At 36.8% G+C, this 19,693-nt stretch overlaps 1 protein-coding gene across 1 annotated transcript in view; it reads left to right on the top strand.

The window, feature by feature from the left end:
• MEI4 (meiosis-specific 4 homolog (S. cerevisiae)) overlaps positions 1-19,693 on the top strand; it is a 69,280-nt gene that overhangs the window by 39,829 nt on the left and 9,758 nt on the right. The gene's annotated exons all lie outside the window — the stretch shown is intronic.

Raw genomic sequence — 19,693 nt, 5'->3', positions numbered from 1 at the left:
AGTTTGTATCTGTGTCCTCTTTGAACAAGCTTATCTGTCTATGACCCACACTTTTAAAGAGCTATCTATGCCTCTAGCTTTACAAACTAAAAAAATAGGTTGACTGTAGGAGAGTGTATCTAATGAACTACACCAGAAAATTACAGAGATTACTCTGCATTTTTTTATGTTGTTCTCTAATTGGCTAAATCCATTAATTGTAGAATATGACAAATTATGTGAAATATATGAATAATAGAATTTTGTTCAATATTTTGGACCAATATTCCCACGTTAATATAGAAAATAAAAGTAACTAAGGAGCATGTAAAACAGTATAGTTATTCTGATTTTTCACGCAGTTGAGATGAATTTTATGGTAGTAAACTCTTGAGCAAGTTAGTAGTTTGCTTTAATTCATTTAAGTACTTCATCATGTGCTTAAAGTGAAGCTCATACTTCAGCGCTTTGTTGACACCATGACACTGACTTCTAGGCAAAAGCATATTAATATAAACTCAGGTGGATCCCTTAATTTTTTACTCATGTTGGATATGTACTTTTCATTTTTATCTGTCATAGGAACCTTTCATGCTTCATAAATACAGTTTATAAGAATACAGTAACTGAATCTTATCTTCCTATGGAATAGAAATCTTCTGATCTCCAATTGGATTCCTGCTGCAGAGCAGATACAATTTTAAGATACTAAGATTTCAGAATGATACTGTGGAAGATGGATTATTTTTCAAATGCTGAACTCCTCACCATGATAGCAGATCATCCTTTGTGATAACTGTTTCAAAGATAGAGGACCAGAAAAGGAAAGCACATATTGGTTTGGTGCCCATTTCTAATTCCCCAGGTATTAATTCCAAGAGCTCTGAAAAACAAAATTAAAAACCAGAAAAAAAGATTTGAAAATAGAAAAAGGAAGACATACTGTGAGGTTTTGGAAAGCCCTGTTATTCAGTAATTGCTGATACATAGCTTGTCTAGCATTACATTTTTATATCACATTATTTTCTGTACACTATTTTTCCATTTTTAAAACTTTAAAATACTTTTATCAGAAACACTGTACACTGTACACTGGATAGTTTGGGTTTTTTTAAATCAAAACACCAAGTTGTATATAATTCTTAATGTTACATGTAAGCATTAAGTCCAAATCCAAATGTGGGTGCTAACTTTTCTCCTGAAATGAATGGTGCACTTAGACTTTGACACAGGATCCAGGGTGGGATGCATCCTCTTTAGTTTAGATGTATGTAGGAGGCACTGCTGTCTACTTCTCATAGAAGTCAATCAAGCAGCTAAGGTTAACTAAAAAATTTGCCAACGTGAAGATAGTCGTGCAAGGCTTTGTTGAGTGTTACATCAATTCTTGAGAATCGGGCTCATTACAACAGAATAGCTTGACTCAAATGAGCGAAAGGAGTTAGACATATGGTGGGATTTGTCTCACTTCAGATTTCTATGATGTTTCCATCTGATTTTCTTAGTTTAGTTTTCCTTTATAACCAAGGGAGGGAAAGAGGCATTTCTTGTCCAGCCTATTTTGGATGTACTTAATTATGATAATTGGCCCTAGAGTTGTCTGCTTCTCCTGGCTATGAAGTTCTCTTTTGGATGATGTGGGCCAGAGCAAAGGCCTGATCCTACAGAACAGTTGTAACAGGTAGTCATGCAAAGCGTATTTCTGACTGAACACTGAGAAACTTATTCAAGTAACCTTCTTAGATGTTTGTAACAAGTTATATTTCAGTTAGGATAATTAATAAGTTAACTTAGTTCCCAGGTATTCAAATTCTTTAAGTGTACACATCATTGGAAGAGATTGGTGATGAGCTGGGGTGCAGGATACATATATTGGAGCTTCTTGTAACCTGTATTCAGCAATGGTCTGTCTGATGCATGCCTCCAAATAGGAAGCTCTGTTCAACTAACAAGTCTCTGCAGGCAATGTACTTAGGAAGAAAAACAACAAAGAGGAGCATGAATGCAGTATGATTTTGAGCATTTTCCGAGATTTTTGTTGCCATTCAGCACTGTGTAGCAAACAGTCGTGTCACTGAAATGTCAAACTACACAGCAACAACTCTGTGTGGAAGCAAATGAAGGGCTGAAATATTCCTGTGGCTGGAGAGCTGTTTTTTTCTAGCAGGCCTGCAAATTAGAGACATTGTGAATGTCAAGATGGACTAGCACAGTTGGTAATCAATCCATTGGGGAAAATGGAGTTTGCCTGGAGCTGTGTTCAGCTACATAACAGAAAGGTTTAAAGTGCTAAGAACTGAGCTATTAATGTCAGGGCTTGTCTTCAGAAGCCTTTCTCCATGCAGCCATTCTGTATCCAGCAGATGCTCTGGGCAGGTATGGTACCCACCACATGCTTTATTCCGAATGCAAGCATGTCTGATGTGATGTAGAGAATTCTTCAGATAAGCTCCTGTTTCCAGGAAGTCTACTTCATTTATGCAATATGTCTAATCTCTTCAGCCATAAGTTTATATATGTTGTAATAGAGCTTTTATATGGGTTAGAAAAAAAGCTATACTATTTTTCCCAAATATGATAGAAAATGGCTAAAATCATTAATTAGAAAAAAATAGTTGAGACTATTATGCAACTAGAAAAGCTAAATGCATTTTGCAGTCCACTGTTGTTCAAGATACTAAAATGGCTATCCAGAATATTTGGCTTTTTGTAGTTTCTACTGTTGACTTTTACTAACACATCAGATTACTAATACTTCACCCAGGTAAAAGAAAAGAGATTGGTGCCCCGTAGACCTTATGAAAATAATTAAATTTGCATCTGGACATCTGTTCGTCCCTCTTAAGATGTCATTTCTTTTCTTGTTATGCTGATAAGCATAGATTGTAACATATTTCAAATTGTAAATGATTAAAGATGCTGCAAAATAGTGCTCTGGGTAAACGTAGGATTATTTTTTATTCCATATGACTGCTGGTGCTACTGGTAACAAAGGAGATAATGGCTGCATAGAATAATCAGTGGATCTGCATTTTGTATCTGATATATACCTAGTTTGGAGATAAAGACTTGTGAAAACATAAATCTCTCCCCTGAAAGACAGGAGTGAAAGAATCAGTCAAGACTCGGTATATGTCGGAAGAGTGCCATACACCTTTGATGTGTATACCTGCTTTTCCTGCATATGTCATCCCCTGTTACAGATTATATTTTAAGGTGCATACGTGTCAGATGGAACTGGAAAATGACAAATGGTTCATGCATTTTCTCTCTTCCCTCTCATACTGTCATAAAATGATAGCGCTAAGGAGAAAGGAGTTTGGAAGGATTCTTACAGAGCTAAAAGGTAGCGAGGCTTTGGTTGCACTTACTTAGGTGTTGGCAAAATTGAGGATGACATGTAATCAGAAAACCTCAGGTGTGTTTGGGAATAGAAGCAGCAAATATCGATTACATGAGGAGGACTCTGTATTACTGTCAACTAGAGAATTATTACTCTTAAAATTGGTGAGTCGTCTTGTTCATGGAAACATAATACTGGAAAAGGAAAAATGCTTAATTACAGAAATCAGAATGTATCATACCTCAACAAGTAAATAAGTAATATTCCTGGAAATCTTCTTGTTTCAAATCTTGCACAAAAGCCAGGCTTAAAAAAACCCAAAATAACATGATTATAAATTAAAATGACCTATTTGAATTCTTGGTACAGGAAAAAAAAAGTGCAATGAAACCTTATCTGGGTTGATGCTGCTCTTACTTCCTTATTCTCAGTGTTAATTCTGTTCTTTTCCTATTGCTTTCTTTACAGCTCAGTTAATCCTTTTGCATGTTTGAAAGCAGAATGTGAATAAGGAAGAAGCATCTGATTTCTGTGGCATATGTGGTATACCTGGGAGTCTGGAAGACCATTTGATTATTACTTAACCTATGTCTCCGAATAGGTAGTTTTAATGCTTCTGTTAACTTCCTTTCTTCATGGAGCATTCTTCCTTACTGATAGTGATTTGCAAAACAGAATGATGTTACAGCAAATTAAGCACCGCTTCCTTAATGCTTTTGGATATTGGAGTTGTCTATGTGAATTAGCATATATACCATATGTGCTCTTAAAAGTTCAATTTACAGGCAAGGTAACATTTGTTACAGATTTATCTTCTGATTTTCTTTTTTCTTTTAGAGAATTGTTTAAAGTCTTCATTACAGTGTACTTTTATCACAGCTTCACTGAATGCTTTTCGGAATACAGTATAAATGCACTGTTCCTGTGTCAATGGCTTTGCAGTTTATTTGCTGTTTTAGTATTTCATATCTTCATGAAGTGGAAAAGGGAAGAGTTGTAGCCCTAGAATTTCTAAATAGAAATTATTGATATATTGGGTTTTTGTTTGGAAGAGTAATTACAGTTGATAATTAAAACTGTCTTTAAATAAAAGCCTACTTAAATATAGTAAAATGTAAATGAAAACTATGGAATGATAGTGGATACTAGTGAACTCATCGCTTCATCTTTCTTTCAAAACATTCTTTTCATTTTACAGGACACATTAATATCTTTGGATTTCTTAGCTTTGCACGCACTTGCCTGTCTCTAAACACGTGAGAGAGTCCTGTACATAATGACTTAGAACATCAGCTTGCCCCATTGGGACCTCATTTATTGGTTTGGGGTTTTTTGCTGAAAATACCTTTGAAGCTGTGTTTATCTACCTATAGAGCTTATGCATAACCATCACTACTTTAAATCACAGTACCAGGAAGATTAACTGATGTTTGTTCAGTGCTTTCTAAAATGTTAAAGTGCTTTTAAAAACTCATTATGTAGCTCACTGTGAGACGTTATAACCACTAAGCACGTGCACAGTGGCATATCTTTTGCAGTATGCTGTGGTATGCCATCAAGCATAGAAAAACTGCTTCTGTTCTTTGCATGTTCTTCTTTGATAAGCAGTGTTTTTCCTTATGAACTGCTGTGAATGCCACCACATCCAGAAGGAGCTGCTGTCCCAAGTTTGGCTCTGAAACAAGCAGAGCTTGTGTTGCTAGGATTTGACTGATGTATGAGTTATTAATAGAGTAGGTTTATGTCTGGGATGAAAGGGTTGGCTACCTGGAGTTTCTTTTGTAGCTAAGGTTGGAATTATGATTTGCATGGCTGAGACATGGTAGGTTAAATCTGGTTTTGTAGCTTACCTTAAACGTAGTCTAGATTTTGGGTGACAGCTGGTTAAGGCTTGATCTGGCAGGGCAGCAAACTGCTATTAATACTGTGCCCAGAGGAGGAGGCAAATTTCAGGACTGGTGTAAGCAGCAACTCCTGTTCATTGTTAGATTGACAGCATTTCTGATATAGATTTAATTTAGGGAGATGGGATGTGATGAGCTAAAGCTGAACGTGCTTACAGAAGGTATCACAGAGCTAGATTTAGGGATGTCGTGCTGAGAGCTTAGGAATCTGGGGTTTAAATTTTAGGTAGGCACTGCTGATGTAGCCCTCTCAATCCACAACTAATTTGGTGGAGGTAGTGTATTGGTGGGCCTGGGTAAGTGTAAGAATGATAATTGAGCTTATTAATGCCTTTGGGACTCATAGGGGTTTTGGAAATACAGGAATGGGATGCTGGGCTAGGTTTGTGGTGAGAGAGAAAGGGAGCAGCAGCTGAGTGTGTTTAGATCTGTGTGTTAGTGACAAGAGTTGCTGGACTGGTGTTAAGGTAGAGAGCAAGGCTTGGATGGCCAGGATTTGTAGAGCAAAGAATGCTTTGCTAAAATTGGAGGTGTTGCAGAAAGAGAAGCTGAAGTATGCTTGGGCAGGATATGATTTATATGGCTTGATTAGATTTAGGATTAAGACGTTGTTGCTTGCAGTCTTGCACTTGGATGAAATACAGGCAACCAGATACCTTTGCTGGGCTGAACCACAACTGCAAAGCACGTGTGCGCACATTTACAGTCACAGGATAATCTATGGCAGCACAATCTGTATCGCGTATCTTCTAGAATGATTTATTTCCTGCTGAAGTATGTATGTGAAATGCCTGTAGCACTAACATTACAGAATTAAAACTAGTTTTAGGAAATAATGTTCTTGAATCCACTCCAGTTTAACTTCCTATTATATAAGAATAAATTATTTTCACTTGATTCCAGTAACAGTTCACATAGGGAGAAAAAATTGAGTCAAATGCATAGAGCAAGAAAATGGGGAAAATAGAAGAAAATTGTGTATGTTTGTATTTCTCCTTTTTTGTAAACAATGGCATCCCAGGTTGCATGATTACAGTGCAGCCTTTGAAGATTTAGCTTGCATGTTTTGAATTTCCTGGCATCTGTCAATCCCTGAATTGAGTTGGCAAAGCACAATTAAACGTCTAGGTGTATTGTCTTGAAACAAGATAATTTTGGCTCTATTTCATCCTTATAATTAATTCTTTCATTAAAAGTTACTCCTAGTCTCTCTTGAGTTTTCAGAGAATTAAACTTCTAGCTGAAGTTGCTGGTTTAAAGAACTCTCTTTTGTGTAGCCTTATCATTTAATCAAAGCTCCTTTACTAAGCCTAGCTACTACATTTAATAGAGAATACTATAGGGAATTGTGTATGATAAATATAAGAGTGTGGTAATAGATGGAGATACAAATCTGAGTAGTAGTTCTGCCTATAGGAATAAATTATAAACAGAGCTTAGTTTAGGCTATTCAGTTACTCATTTTGAGTTCTTCTGACCCAATTTGATTATGTGAACTATATTTCAGTCCTGTTGACTAACTTAAACAGAGTGAATTCATCAAATGATCATAGAATTGCAGAATGGATAAGGTTGGAAACGACCTCTGGAGATGATTTAGTACAACCCTCCTGCTCAAAGCAGGCTCAACTGGAGCAGGTTGTTCAGGGCTGTGTCTAACCAATTTTTGAATTTTTCCGAGGATGGAGACTACACAGCCTCTCTGGGCAGCCTGTTCCAGTGTTGATCACCTTTATCATAGAAAAAATTATTTCTTATGTTTAAGTGGAATTTCCTGTATTTCAGTTTTTGCCCATTGACTTCTGTCCTGTCACTGGATACCACTGAGGAGAGTCTGGCTCTGTCTTCCTTATCCCCGACACCACCAGGTATTTATACACATTGATGAGATCCCCCCGAGCCTTCTTTTGTCCAGGCAGAACAGTTCCAGTTCTTTCAGCCTCTCCTTGTACGTTCTTGTCCCTTCATTATTTTTGTGACTCTTCACTGGTCCCACTCCAGTATATCCAGGTCTCCTTCGTGCTGAGGAGATGTGCAGAACTGGACCCAGCAACCCAGCTGTGTCTCACCAGCGCTGAGCAGATGGGAGGGATCACTTCCCTCAGCTTGCTGGCAACACTTGCCCTCATGCAGCCCAGGACACAGTTGGCCACCTTTGCCACAAGAACTCAGCTTTGGCTCATGTTCAGCTTGTCTGCCAGGGCCCCCAGGTTCTTCTCTGCCAAGCTGCTTTGCAGCTTTCAACCACCAGCCTGTACTGTGCATGGGGTTATTCCGCCTCAGGGATAAGATTTTACACTTCCCTTTGTGGCAACTCAGGATTCCTCTTGGCCAGTTGCTCCAGCCTGTTGAGGTCCCTCTGAATGGTAGCACAACCCCCTGGTGTGTCCATCACTCTTCCTGCTTTTGTATCATCTCCAAACTTGCTGAGTTTGGAGATGTTATGAGAGTCCCATTGTCCAGGTTGTTCACGAAGATGTTAAACAGTACTGGTGCCAGTGTCAGCCCCTGGGGTACACTAGTAGTGAGTGGCCTCCAGCTGGATTTTGTGCCTCTGGTCACAACACTGTGGGAATGGCAGTTCAGGCAGATTTCAGTCCACTTCATTGTCCACTTCCCAAGCCTGTAAATCTATGCTGACTACTCTCAATCACCATTTTGTCCATCATATGCCTGGGGATGGTTTCAAGGATTATTTCTCCATCACCTGGCCAGGAATCAGGGTGCAGCTGACTGGGCTGTATTTCCCTGTATGCTCCTTCGTGAAGACAGAAGTGACATTTGCTTTCTTCCAGTCCTCAGGAACTTCCCCTGATTGCCATGACTGTCCAAAGGTAGTTGAGTGGCCCTGCTGTGACATTGGCCAACTCCCTCAGCAATCGTGAGGTGCATGGTGCCAGGTCCCATGGTCTTATGTATTTCCAGTTTCTTTAATGTTCCCTAACCTGATTCTTCTCCACCTCAGGTAAGTACTCCTTGCTCCAGACTTTTCCGCTGATCTTAGGGACATGGGATTCCTCAAGGCTGGTTTTACCAGTAAAGATCAAGGCAAAGAGACCACTGTGTCCTTTGTCACCAGTTTCCTTGCCACATTTTTCCTCATCTTCATTTTGCTGCTGATATACCTGTAAAAATCTTTCTTGATGCACTTCACCTTCCTTGCCAGATTCAACCTGAGATGGGCTTTGGCTTTCCTAACCATCTCCCTGCACACTCAGACAGTGTCTTTTTATTCCTCCCAATTCACCTGACCCTGTTGTATGCTACCTTTTTATTTTTGTCAGGAGGTCCTTGTTCATCCATGCAGGCCTCCTGCCACCTCTGTTTTCCTGTACCTCAGGTAAACCATTCTTGAGCTTGAAGGAGGTGATCCTTGAAAATAACTAACTCTCCCAGGTCCCTCTTCTCTCCAGGGTCATAGCATGTTGGATTTTCCCAAATAGATTCCTGAAGAGGCCAAAGTCCGCTATCCTGATGCCCATGGTGGCAGTTGGGCTTTTTGATTTTGATAATTTTCAAGCAATAGGTGAGATTATAGTTGCAAATTAGTTGAGTTCCTAACAGAAGTGTTAAGTCATATAGAGGCAAGTCACTTTTCTGCCTACCAAGGAGTAATCCTCTTCAGGAAAGCTTATAGGAGCTTCAGTAACGCTCTCAGAATTACGAACCAGTGAAGATAATTATTATCATTATTATATGAAGGTAATAATTCATAATGAAGCCCACTGAGTTTGTGGGAACATAATGTGAGTATTGAGGCATGCTCTGAAGCTCCTCCTTTTTCTCAAACAACCTCTGGAAAACCTTTGCGTATACCTAAGAAGGTGAAACAGAGGCTGGTATCTGTTCTGGAGGGTAGCACATTACCTACTAAGTTAGTCCTTAGTCTTCCAGGGCTAAAAGATATTTCAGAGGGACCTTAAATAATAGCTAGAACAAAGTATATTCAAGTATGTTCCATATCTTGGCTGTTGTTATTTTTTTATTGTTTTAAGAAAAGAAACAGAGAAGCTAATGTGGTGCTTTCCTAAAAGTTATTTGTTACAGTTTGGAACTTGTGTGATTTTAAGAAGGGTCTAGAATAACTTGAGCAAGCAAGAAAGCAAAATTATTTCTAAGAAACCTTAGTATTTGGGTTTTTTAGGAGCTGTTTTGTTTTTCATCAGGATGTGCAGATTAGTTGGGAAGCGTGCAGCTTAAATTGTTAGCTTGACAAACTTTCTTTGTGTCTGCTCATGTCTGAGAGCATACGTTCTTTCTGCTTCTGGCGGAGGTATAGTACTGCTGTTCCAGCAACACACAGGGCATGGAGAAACCACCAAGGATTACTGGGAACTCATATTAGGTCTAGAGCAGTGCTTGCCACTAGCAAGAGTGTAATCAACATGGTGGTTCCTTCACTGTGATTAACCTCGCTTCTGTGTCCATCCAGGTATCTTGAATTCTCATTGCCTAGTCATTTCTGTCTGGTACCATTGTATTACTGCTAGATCATTGATGTTATCACACCTTCCTTCTAGTCGCCTAAATCCCATAACAGTTATCTTCCTTTTACTTCTGTCAGCCCTGGTTACACACCAATCCTTGTCTGTCTGTCACAGACTCCAGAGTAGCAAGGAGGAGGTAGCACCATAAGTTTGGGGCTAAAGAGGGCAAGAAGCTTTTAAGCTTGAAAACTCTTTCTCATTAAAAATAAGAGTAATTCTAGATATTCACTAAGGTTTTTCTCAAAAGTAAATGGCATGTGATTCCATTTGGTATTTCCAAAATGGATAGCAAAATTAGACTAGTGAGTTGCACTTCTGTCAGATAAATGCTGTGTGGTTGAAAGATGTTATTGTACCACCCGCTGAAAACAGAATAAATTTTCAGGTATAACATGAAAAGAATACTTTTCTCTCTCAGTAACAAGACAAAAGAAACAGCTCTTACACAACAAAATTCACCCGCACTGTAGATCAGGTAAATTATAGTGTTTTCTATCATAAGAGCTTGTTTTCATTTTGTAAATTTTGGCAGATGTTAAGCATTCAGGCTGAAACTTTTTTCTATAGATGTCTGCCTCAGGCCATTTTTGTATGCGCTTTTTCCTTTATTTTTGTTCCTGTGAGTGCATGTGTACAAGTTTAAAAAGGAAGGCATAAGTGTCCACAGCTTTCACAGAAGTCAGTAGGAGCTTTGTTTTGAATTCATGCAGTTCTGCGTAATGTCAGGCATTGTAAAATCATGTCCTAGTCAGCCAAGATCGGCAGCTGCTTGGAGTATTTAAAAGATTCTTTCGTAAAAAGATGAAAGCATTACCTCTCTCTCTAAAAGCAGCTATGAAGTTAAAGTAATATTTGAGGCATGCGTGGAATTATAGCAATGATTGTAATTTAAAAAAAAAAGTATTAATTCTGTATTCAGAACAGAGACTGAATGCTACATTTTTTATGCCCATGCATATAAGGACAGAAAAAGTACTGAGTAGTATTTCTTCTAATTCCATCCTCTATAGTAATAGAAGTAAGTACCCTCGCAAAAAAGAAAAAAAAAAACCACAACCAAACAGTAAGTGATCACATAATTAATACTGAAGGCATAAGAGAGTCAAATTAGGCTTGCCATGTTGTTGTATTAATTTAAAGTTGCCTTTCCTAATAAAAAGCAGGTAGCTAGTAGTACATTAAGAAACTATATAAAATAAATGAGAGAATTAATTCGCAATATTTAAGAACATAGTCTGAATCATAGACCTTCATTTTCTCAATGTTTCATGATCCTGTTAATGAATCCTTTGACCAACCTTTGGAATATGTCCTGCTAGTTCATTCTACACGGTGGTTGCTCAAGAATCATTCGGCTCTACTTAGCTTAGAGGAAGGTATGCTTTGATTAGTGTCTGAGTTTAATGAATTAGCAGTTTATACCTACATTTTGTCTGTAACACAGGAGCTGATTCCAGTTTGTGCTTTTTTAAGATACAGTTTTCCATGGTCACAGATTCTTGAAATTAATTAATTATCATTGTCTGTTTCTCTGAGTGTAGGTACAGCTGTACAATAGTAGAGGAAGTTAACTTTCAGAGAAAGTATAAAGTTGCTGAAACTTTCCTTATGCATGATTTAAGACTAATGAAAAGGAAGAGGGTTTCTGCTCCCATAGTGGTTTTAGAAGAGGTATATAGAGATTAAACTGCTTACAGAATTCTCTTTTTTATATAATACTATTGTGTTATTTGCTATACGGCATTACTAGTCACCTTTAAAGTGTTACTTTTGCAATTATGGAAGACTTAGCAATATTTTGCTCAAAACTCATCTATTTTCCATAGATAGTGTTGCTAAGTAGGCCAAACTGTACAAGGTGCGGTTGTAATAGTCTTCCAGGACATGAAAAGTTGCTATAGAAGGAGTAGTCCTTCTGACTTCTGAAGTGAACAAGAATAAATGTACTTGGTGATTAAGGTTAGATATCCAACTTCTCATACTGAAGCTCTTCAAGTACGTTCCTGATGAGCATCTTTTGGGGGTGACCAAAGTATACTTGAACCTGTCTGAGGGTGAGGGTTGGAACTAGAACATGTGAGGACCCTTTCAGCCATAAATCTGAACTCTGCACTCCTATTTATGTATTATGGTAACATTGATAATTATGGTCAAAATTTGAATCAGTTGCAAGGGAGGGGGAAGGAGGCAAAACTCCAGTGCAGATTTCCTCTGCACTGAGTTTTAGAAGAAATTGAAGTACTATTCTAATTAAATGTGTTGATGCTAGTTTTGGGGGGATTGGTATAATGAGGATTTAATAATTAATCCCGGTAGGTCAGGAAAGAGGTTTTACAGAAAATTTACAAAATTTGACTCATTTTACAAAATTACTAACACGTCCTACAATCAGGATTTCAAAGTGCAGGAGGTTAGAACTCTCTTCTTCAGGCAGTAATAAAAATTCAGGCTGTAGATTAGATGTGTCCTGGCAGGGATTTTAAACAGGTGATTTTTGCACAGAAGGGACTGGTTTGCGTCAGAGGAAGCCTCTTGGGGTTTTCATATTTGGAGCCCTGTGAATTCTGTATTTCTCAGGCGATTACTTTTGATGTCCCCGCTTATATTCAGTATTCGCTGTAACACCTGTGTATAATATATTTTATCTATATAGACTGAGAAAACGGTAGTTTTAAGAGAGGTCTTGGAAACTGGGAGAAAAATGTAGCTGAAGACTGGACTGCACCATTGATCGAAACCTTATAGATTTGTGCTCGGTTACATTGGTGCTATATGTACATATAAGGATCTGAATAATGAGTAGCTTACAGCTGTGTTCACTTGAATAGCATTTCAAATAATATGTACTGTTCTGGGTTGTTTTATGCTAATGACAAAATTAATTATATTCAAGAGCCTTTTTGCTCATTTTTAAATATTTCTATTTATCATAAGAGCTGTTCTTCAAAATGTATTTTAGCATACATTTCAATTTCAGAATATACTTCTTAACTTCCTTGCAAACAATTTTAAATGCATTTGAAAGTTAAATTATATTATCAATGCATGGATTCTGAGGTCAGAGGGAGTCATTTAGTCCAAACTCCTTTCTATACAGGTGATAGATTTTTCCAGAAGCTGAATTTAAGAATGTGTTATCAATACATCTAATCTGAAAACTGTTACTAATTCTGTTAATTTTTTGCAATTATTATTCTCCTTATTCTTTAATAATAGCTTATGAGTTTTGGCTTTCTCTGTCTGAATTTTATTTCCTAGAATTAAGTAATAGTTCAAAAAAACCCCAAACAACAAAACCCTGATCAAGACTGATAGAATATGCTGAAATAGTATAACAGCTGCATAAAGTTATATAGTGCTATATATAAAGTTATATAGTAAGCTAGATAAATTATGAATGAAGCATAAGCAATTGTCCAAACAATTAGTTTTATGTTGAATCAACTTGAATCAATAGTATTAACTAAATATTGATTTGTTTTGTTATTTATTATGTATTTGTTAAAATATTTATTTGAGGAAGAAATCCAGCTGGTGGAAACAAAATTTTTACTAGAACTTATTTGAAAGAAGCGTTACAAATGCTTAGAATACTCCCACATTTTCAATATCAGTTAAGATAGTTGGGAATGATCCAGTCCTGGCTATGTTGTGGTCTAATTGCATTCTGCATGCTGCTAGTCCTGTTAATTCAAAAGTTAAAGACCAGATCCAGAGCCTGTTGAAATCACTAGAGGACTGTATTTTTCAGTCAAATTACATTAAATGTTTGGGTTTATAATATGATAGCATTATACAGTTGTGGAGTTCGGGTACTTTTAAGAGTACTTATTTAAAACACAAATTCATATTCTGTTCATGTAAGTATAATTGAGTTTCCTTTTACCTAGGGATTTATAATTTTTTCTTATACTTCACATAACCCTTACTTTGTATCAGTAATTTTTATTATGACCCTTTGTAAGCCATGATTTCATCATTTTTTGTTATTTATGAAACATAAACTCTTAAATAATCCTACCTGCACTTATCAGTGATGTCTGCCTTGGTTGTCTCCCCTACCTGATGCTCTGAAACAGGATTCTCTAGATCTGTCTCCTTATTCACAGAGCGTACCACATTTAGCAAACCTGAAGTACTCTATTTGCATTTTCAAACTTATCAGCCACTTCTGTTATGATTCCTGTAAGAAAGCAACAGTTACAGTAATACATGTTCAGTAACAAATGCAAATGTCTGGTTTAAAGACAGAAGAACAAACCTTAATAGTGTAAGTTGTCTGTACTTTTGGGATTGTTTTCATGTCATCCATATTTTCTTATTCCTCTTGTTCAAACAGTTTTAAATTGCAGCGTAAGATATTCAAAGAAGAAATTGAGTGGAGATTTTGAGGGGTTATCAGGATACAAAAAATAAGGTATTTGAGGTTACTCTAGCAATTCGTCTTATTTTTTCGTAACAGTGTTGGAATGGGGAAGAAATTTTATATTTTTAATGCAAACACCCAAAAGATGTAGCCAAAATAAGTTGTACTAAACATAGCAAAGATGAAAAATACGTAGCATAGTTGCCATGGCAAAGCTTTTTCTTCTTTCTGGTGACAGGCAAAGCAACTGGGAGGACTCTTGCTTCTCCATATGACCTTGGTACCCCATCAGTCTCAGGTCCTGTGGGACAGCACCCCAGAGAGCTTGCCGCCAAGCCTGCAAGCAGCAGTTCTCCCTTTAGAGCCAAAGGACCATTTGCTCACTCAGCATCTTGGCACATCTTTTGTCATCCTGAGGTGCTTCCTGATTGATTCTCCTGCCTGAAAAGTGAGGGCAGAGGAACCAAAGCAGGGAATTTTAAATATCCTTGCTGGCAGCCTTAAAGACACTTTACTGTCACTGTTGCAGGTGTGAGAAATTCTGTCAGAATTGCAGGTAGCATACAACATTGCGTTTAACTCTACATACAACGCCACCACCACCCCACCCTCCGGAAGACCTCAATTTTTCATGTGTTGCATTGTCTTTAAAGAAGCATTCTTCATGTCTGCTTCTTTCTTCTAATAAGCAGTGTAATATTAGGAAAGAAGATGACTTTTTTTCTCCTCTATCAGTATCAGTGTACAGATCTGAATTCACTGAGAGCAACTCAGGGTGGTTTTTGTGTGCAGAAGTGATGGCTCCCAATGAATTTCTGCACATGCAGGAGCTGGTATAACATAAACATGGCAAATTCTATTGTAATCTGTGCACAAGGCACTGGTATTTTTTTTATTGCGTTTGACTCAGCAGGAGACTGATTTCTCGAATTTCATTCACAAAGATGAGATGCCTGTAGTCATTTGATCAGTAATATCTTATTTGTAAAATACCAGCCTGTTCTAAGTTTCAAATTCCAAAGAAGACTTAAAAAAAAAAAATCTAAAGGTAACAATCGAAAAGACTGACTTATTTCGACTTATTTCTAAGGAACCTGTTTCCTTCAGTAGGAAGTTTAAGAGAGTCAGGATTTGCAGTCAAATGCATCATGTGAAACAGCAAGATTTTCAGGAATTTTTAGCTATCAATGTAGTTAAAAAAGTAGGTTGACAGTGCAGTCTGTGGATTTTTTTATAATTATGTTGAAATTGAGTCATACTGATTTAATTGCTGTTGTGGTAAATTAAGGGTCTGCAAGAGCAGCAATGAACAATTCTCTTATCAGATTATAACTGTTTCTATCATTGGCAAATGAATTTTTTTGTTTTGGTTTGGTTTTTTTCCAGAAGCCTCAATAGTTAAGTGTAAAAGCATTGCATCTCAAAAACAAACTCTCATATAGGCATCCAGTTGCAGTTGGCATATTTCTAACAAGACCTTCAGGGCTTTGTTGCTGTAGGGAAATACTAGCAATTAATGTGAAATCTAGTAAGTGCATGTCTGTCTGCTAAGTTAATAAATAAAACATAGATGGGTTTTATTAGCTGCCAATTGTATCCAGCAACACAGGCAGTGAACTGTGATACATAAAATAAATTGGCATCTTACAAATACTATTTGAGAAATAATTATAGTCCCTGAAGTGATTAGCCATAATAATAAATTTTACTTTTCCACTTCTTCATGCTATTTCAAAATTAATTAACTATAGAAAAGTAAACTATGATTTTGTGATTTAATCAAATATCTGTTAGTGCCAGGATCTTTCTGGGGTAGAAGAAGGGTCTGCTTCCTTTGATACTCCTTGTTTTCAGTCCAAACCATGAAATGTTATGTTTGTATTGAACATAACACTTTTTGCACAGAAACTTTGTATTTTTGTAATACTCAACATGAACATAGGGGACAGAACTGTGCTCCAGTTAATTCAAAACTGTATGAGCATAAAGGAAATTCTTTAGCAGACAGGCCCCACTGCCTTTTTGGCAAATGCAATATCCTGTTGAAATGGATCTTCCAAGCAGTGATCTAAGGCTTAATAGATACTTATGTTTGATATTTTAATGTGGGTCTTGACATGTGTTCATTGTGAGAAATATTACAAAGGTGCTCTGGAAAGAACTTGAGAGCATCTCTTAATAAAGTGTTAGGCTGTGGCAGATGATGTTTCATATCCCCACTTTTTCAGTTCTGTCCACAATATCATATGGAATAGAAATGTCCTTTTCTTCTTCTTCCTCTTCAGAAGTGGAGGAGAAACCACTCTTGAGTATTTCTGGTTTTTTGCGTAACTAATTTATAATTTTCCTACTTATATTTAATAGGGTAAATTTGTTTTTATCTGTGGTTTTACTTTTATTCCTAACATGCTTTAAAGTTCTTATTTCAGGGTTTTGGGTTTTGGTGTTGGTTTTTTTTTTTTTAAGTCTACTACTTATTGATATTCTGTGATCCCTTTAACTTCTCTCATCAGTTAGTAGCATTATAAATTTTCACTTTACCTTCAGTGCCTTTAATTGCCTCCTCTTCTGTTCCCTCCGTATAGATTATTTAATGTTTTATCAGTGCTCTCACATTTTCTTTTAATGGGTTCATTTTTATATCAGCATACTTTGTAATGTTGATATTTGGAAAATTCAGCTGACATACTGGCAGCTTACAAGGAAAAATAGTGACTTCCATAGTTTGTCACCTTTAAGACAAAGCTATATATATATGTTTCTGCAAGATGATTAAATTCATTTTGGGGGAAAAAAGATGTGATTTTTTTCCTTGAACTTTCAGATCAAGCAGTGTGGTTATTGTGGTCCCTTCTAGATTTAAAACTGAAGGCTGTGTAAAAACACCATACTACATTATTTAAAACTTTCAGATACATGATTACCAAGAACTTGGAACTATTTTTAAAGAGGCAGAATTACTACTCTGCTTTTGTCTACGTTTCTTTGCTCTAAGTATTTTAAGTCAAAATATTTGTTCTGAAAAATTTGAGCTTGTTTATTTAGTTTGTTTTTACATGCTCTTCCCTTCAAGGGCAGTTGTGTTACAGAAATGCCACTGAATGGATATGAATTTGGAATTAGGAAGGGTAAAGTAACTGTCATAAGATGTGAGAACAACAGCAGCAAAAAGAAAAACCTTTGAGAATTGATTTCTAAGTAAGCAAAGCAGCAGCAAAGGAGGACTTTTTTGTTTTCTTTTTATGGACTGTGTAGAATTTCAGCCTTCTGCAGTCAGATACACACATACAAAATAGAAATAATAAGGCCTGTCACAAACTTAAGGAAATGCTACACATATTAGACAAACAAGGACTGTCTAGTTATAAATTCTAAAATGACTGTTTTCTTATCATTTTACTGTTGCTTCTGGTTCTTAACGTGTGTGCCTGCTGGTAGCTAATATTTGAGACTGACCAATAGATGTGATTTTCTAGTTAGTGTGTACTTCTCAGAGTGAGCTAGTGAGTCACCGTCACTGTCCGTTTGGCTTCTTGCTGTCAGCCAGATTTTGCTGCCTTTCTCACAGCTTTTTGCAACTCTGTCAACTTTGCACTTTTAACAGTTGTTCCTTGTCATTTCACTGCACCGTTTGCTCTAAGGCTGTTGATTTTCCTAGTTTCAGAACTTCTCAGTTTTGTTTGGCTATGTTTAAAGCTAAACGTTAAAGCTAAACTCATGGTTTCACATCAAAACTACCCTTAAGTATTACCATTATGCTAATCTTCTTATGGGTCATTCATATTTCTATTGCATTTACTCGTCTTTCCTTTTATTTGTTTACACACACGGTTAACATCCAGAGTTGCTTCTGAAAATAGACTATCAAATTTGCATTAGTCTTTTAAGCACCTGTGTCAGTATGTTCTAATGGTGTTACTGTCGTGCTGCATCTTCCTAAAGCAATTCAGAGCCCAGTTGTCTGTCTCTGTAGTGAATACTGCAGCTACTTGAATTAGTTAACTTTTTCAAAAACAAGGACAAAGAAATACTTTCAGACTTGCACAAAGTCAAAATAAACCTAAAAAAATGTACCTATATTCTTGCAAAATTATTCCCACCAGTCAGTGACTGCCTTCTCAAAGGCTCATAATATAAATGCAAGGGGAGCATTGCAAACGAACAAGTAATTGACTGCTATTCAAAACTGCTTACAAACATGAATATTATAATAACCAGTAGAATGGCAATTACAGTCTGTGTGGAATGTTAATGTGCTACTTTGCATGAAGTAGGCCTTTGTTATGAGTTCATTTTATAGGTGAGCCAGTGTAGATTGTTTTCAATATGAAATATGACATGCAGTGGTATTAATAAAATCTTGTTGCACATATTGCCATCTCTTAATATGCAATTAAGTACAGTTTTAAATTGTAAGATAAATCATACTGCATGCAAGAGCAGCAAATTAAAAACCACTCTGAGTATTTTGTCATTATTCTTTCATCAGTTAGTGTAGCAAGGTGGTGCTAGCTATTGTGGATCTAAATTCTGATGATTGCAGTTAGTGTAATTTTTACTCATAACTGTAATGAATGATTATTTTGTTTAACCCTTAAGAGTGAGTTCTTTAAATTTAATTTCATGTAATTTACCAACTACAGAAAATAGGTTCTTAGCTATTATTTCCATGCAGAGCAACTGTTCTAAAATATTATTCGGATTTGAGATAAACTGGTAAAGATATAGATGATGAGTTGTAGCAGACCTGGTCATATGATAATGTCTTCTTAGAAAATATGTAATGGAATAGAAAGGGTTTGGATAAAACCAACAGATTTAGACTTGCAGTCATCTATCCTGAGAGAAAGAAAGATTGTGATTTAAAGAGGAAACAAGTGAGGATTACAACAGCAGTATAGAAACCAGTGTCTGATGTAAAGAAGAAAAACTGAGTCGTTCTTTGCCCTTTATCATTATGGAAGAACTAGATGGCATTGAAATTTGAAGGTTAAAAAAACTTGCATCTGAGAAAAGACACACCTTTGTTCAGAGGTAATATCTAGTATATTTTCTTTCCTGATCTTCAGATCCTGTGTGAGAACTTTCTAGCTGCTTCCTCTGTGTGGATATTCCATGAAAATTCTTGTCATATGAGCTAGTTCTCTGTAATCTTTTTTTTTCCTCTGCTTTACCTTTTGTCTTTGGACTATTGATATCACTTCAGATGTGTTTCTCTCTAAGGCAGTAATTTTCAGCCAATACTTTGTGCTTCGCTGTGGATCTACATCTTATGAATCCTAAAGGGTGAGTAAGAAGAGTAGATTCAGGAAGTACTGTGCTTCTAACCTTTATCTTGTTCTCAGAAAATGCCGTTAGAACATGCTGCAGTTTATACAAGGAGTCCCAAATGTCCTAAAGAATTCAAAAATTGAAACTGCTCCTTGAAAACCCTCACTTAGCGTTTCTGTATGTTTCCAAAGCTGTAATGGGGCAGCCCCTGGAAAATGGGGCACCTGGTGGCAACCATGGGAAGACCAGATATGAGTGGAATAACTGTTTCCTTGTCACAGTAGTCTCCCACCTTCAAATGATGGTTGCTTTTGGGAACAATGCATGCGGATTACTTCCATAA

The sequence above is a fragment of the Haliaeetus leucocephalus genome, unplaced genomic scaffold (assembly GCF_000737465.1).
Source record: "Haliaeetus leucocephalus isolate CR32 unplaced genomic scaffold, Haliaeetus_leucocephalus-4.0 Scaffold195, whole genome shotgun sequence".
In the NCBI taxonomy this organism is placed as follows: Eukaryota; Metazoa; Chordata; class Aves; order Accipitriformes; family Accipitridae; genus Haliaeetus; species Haliaeetus leucocephalus.
Note: the sequence above shows the minus strand (reverse complement) of the source record. Positions and strands in the feature narration are given on the sequence as shown.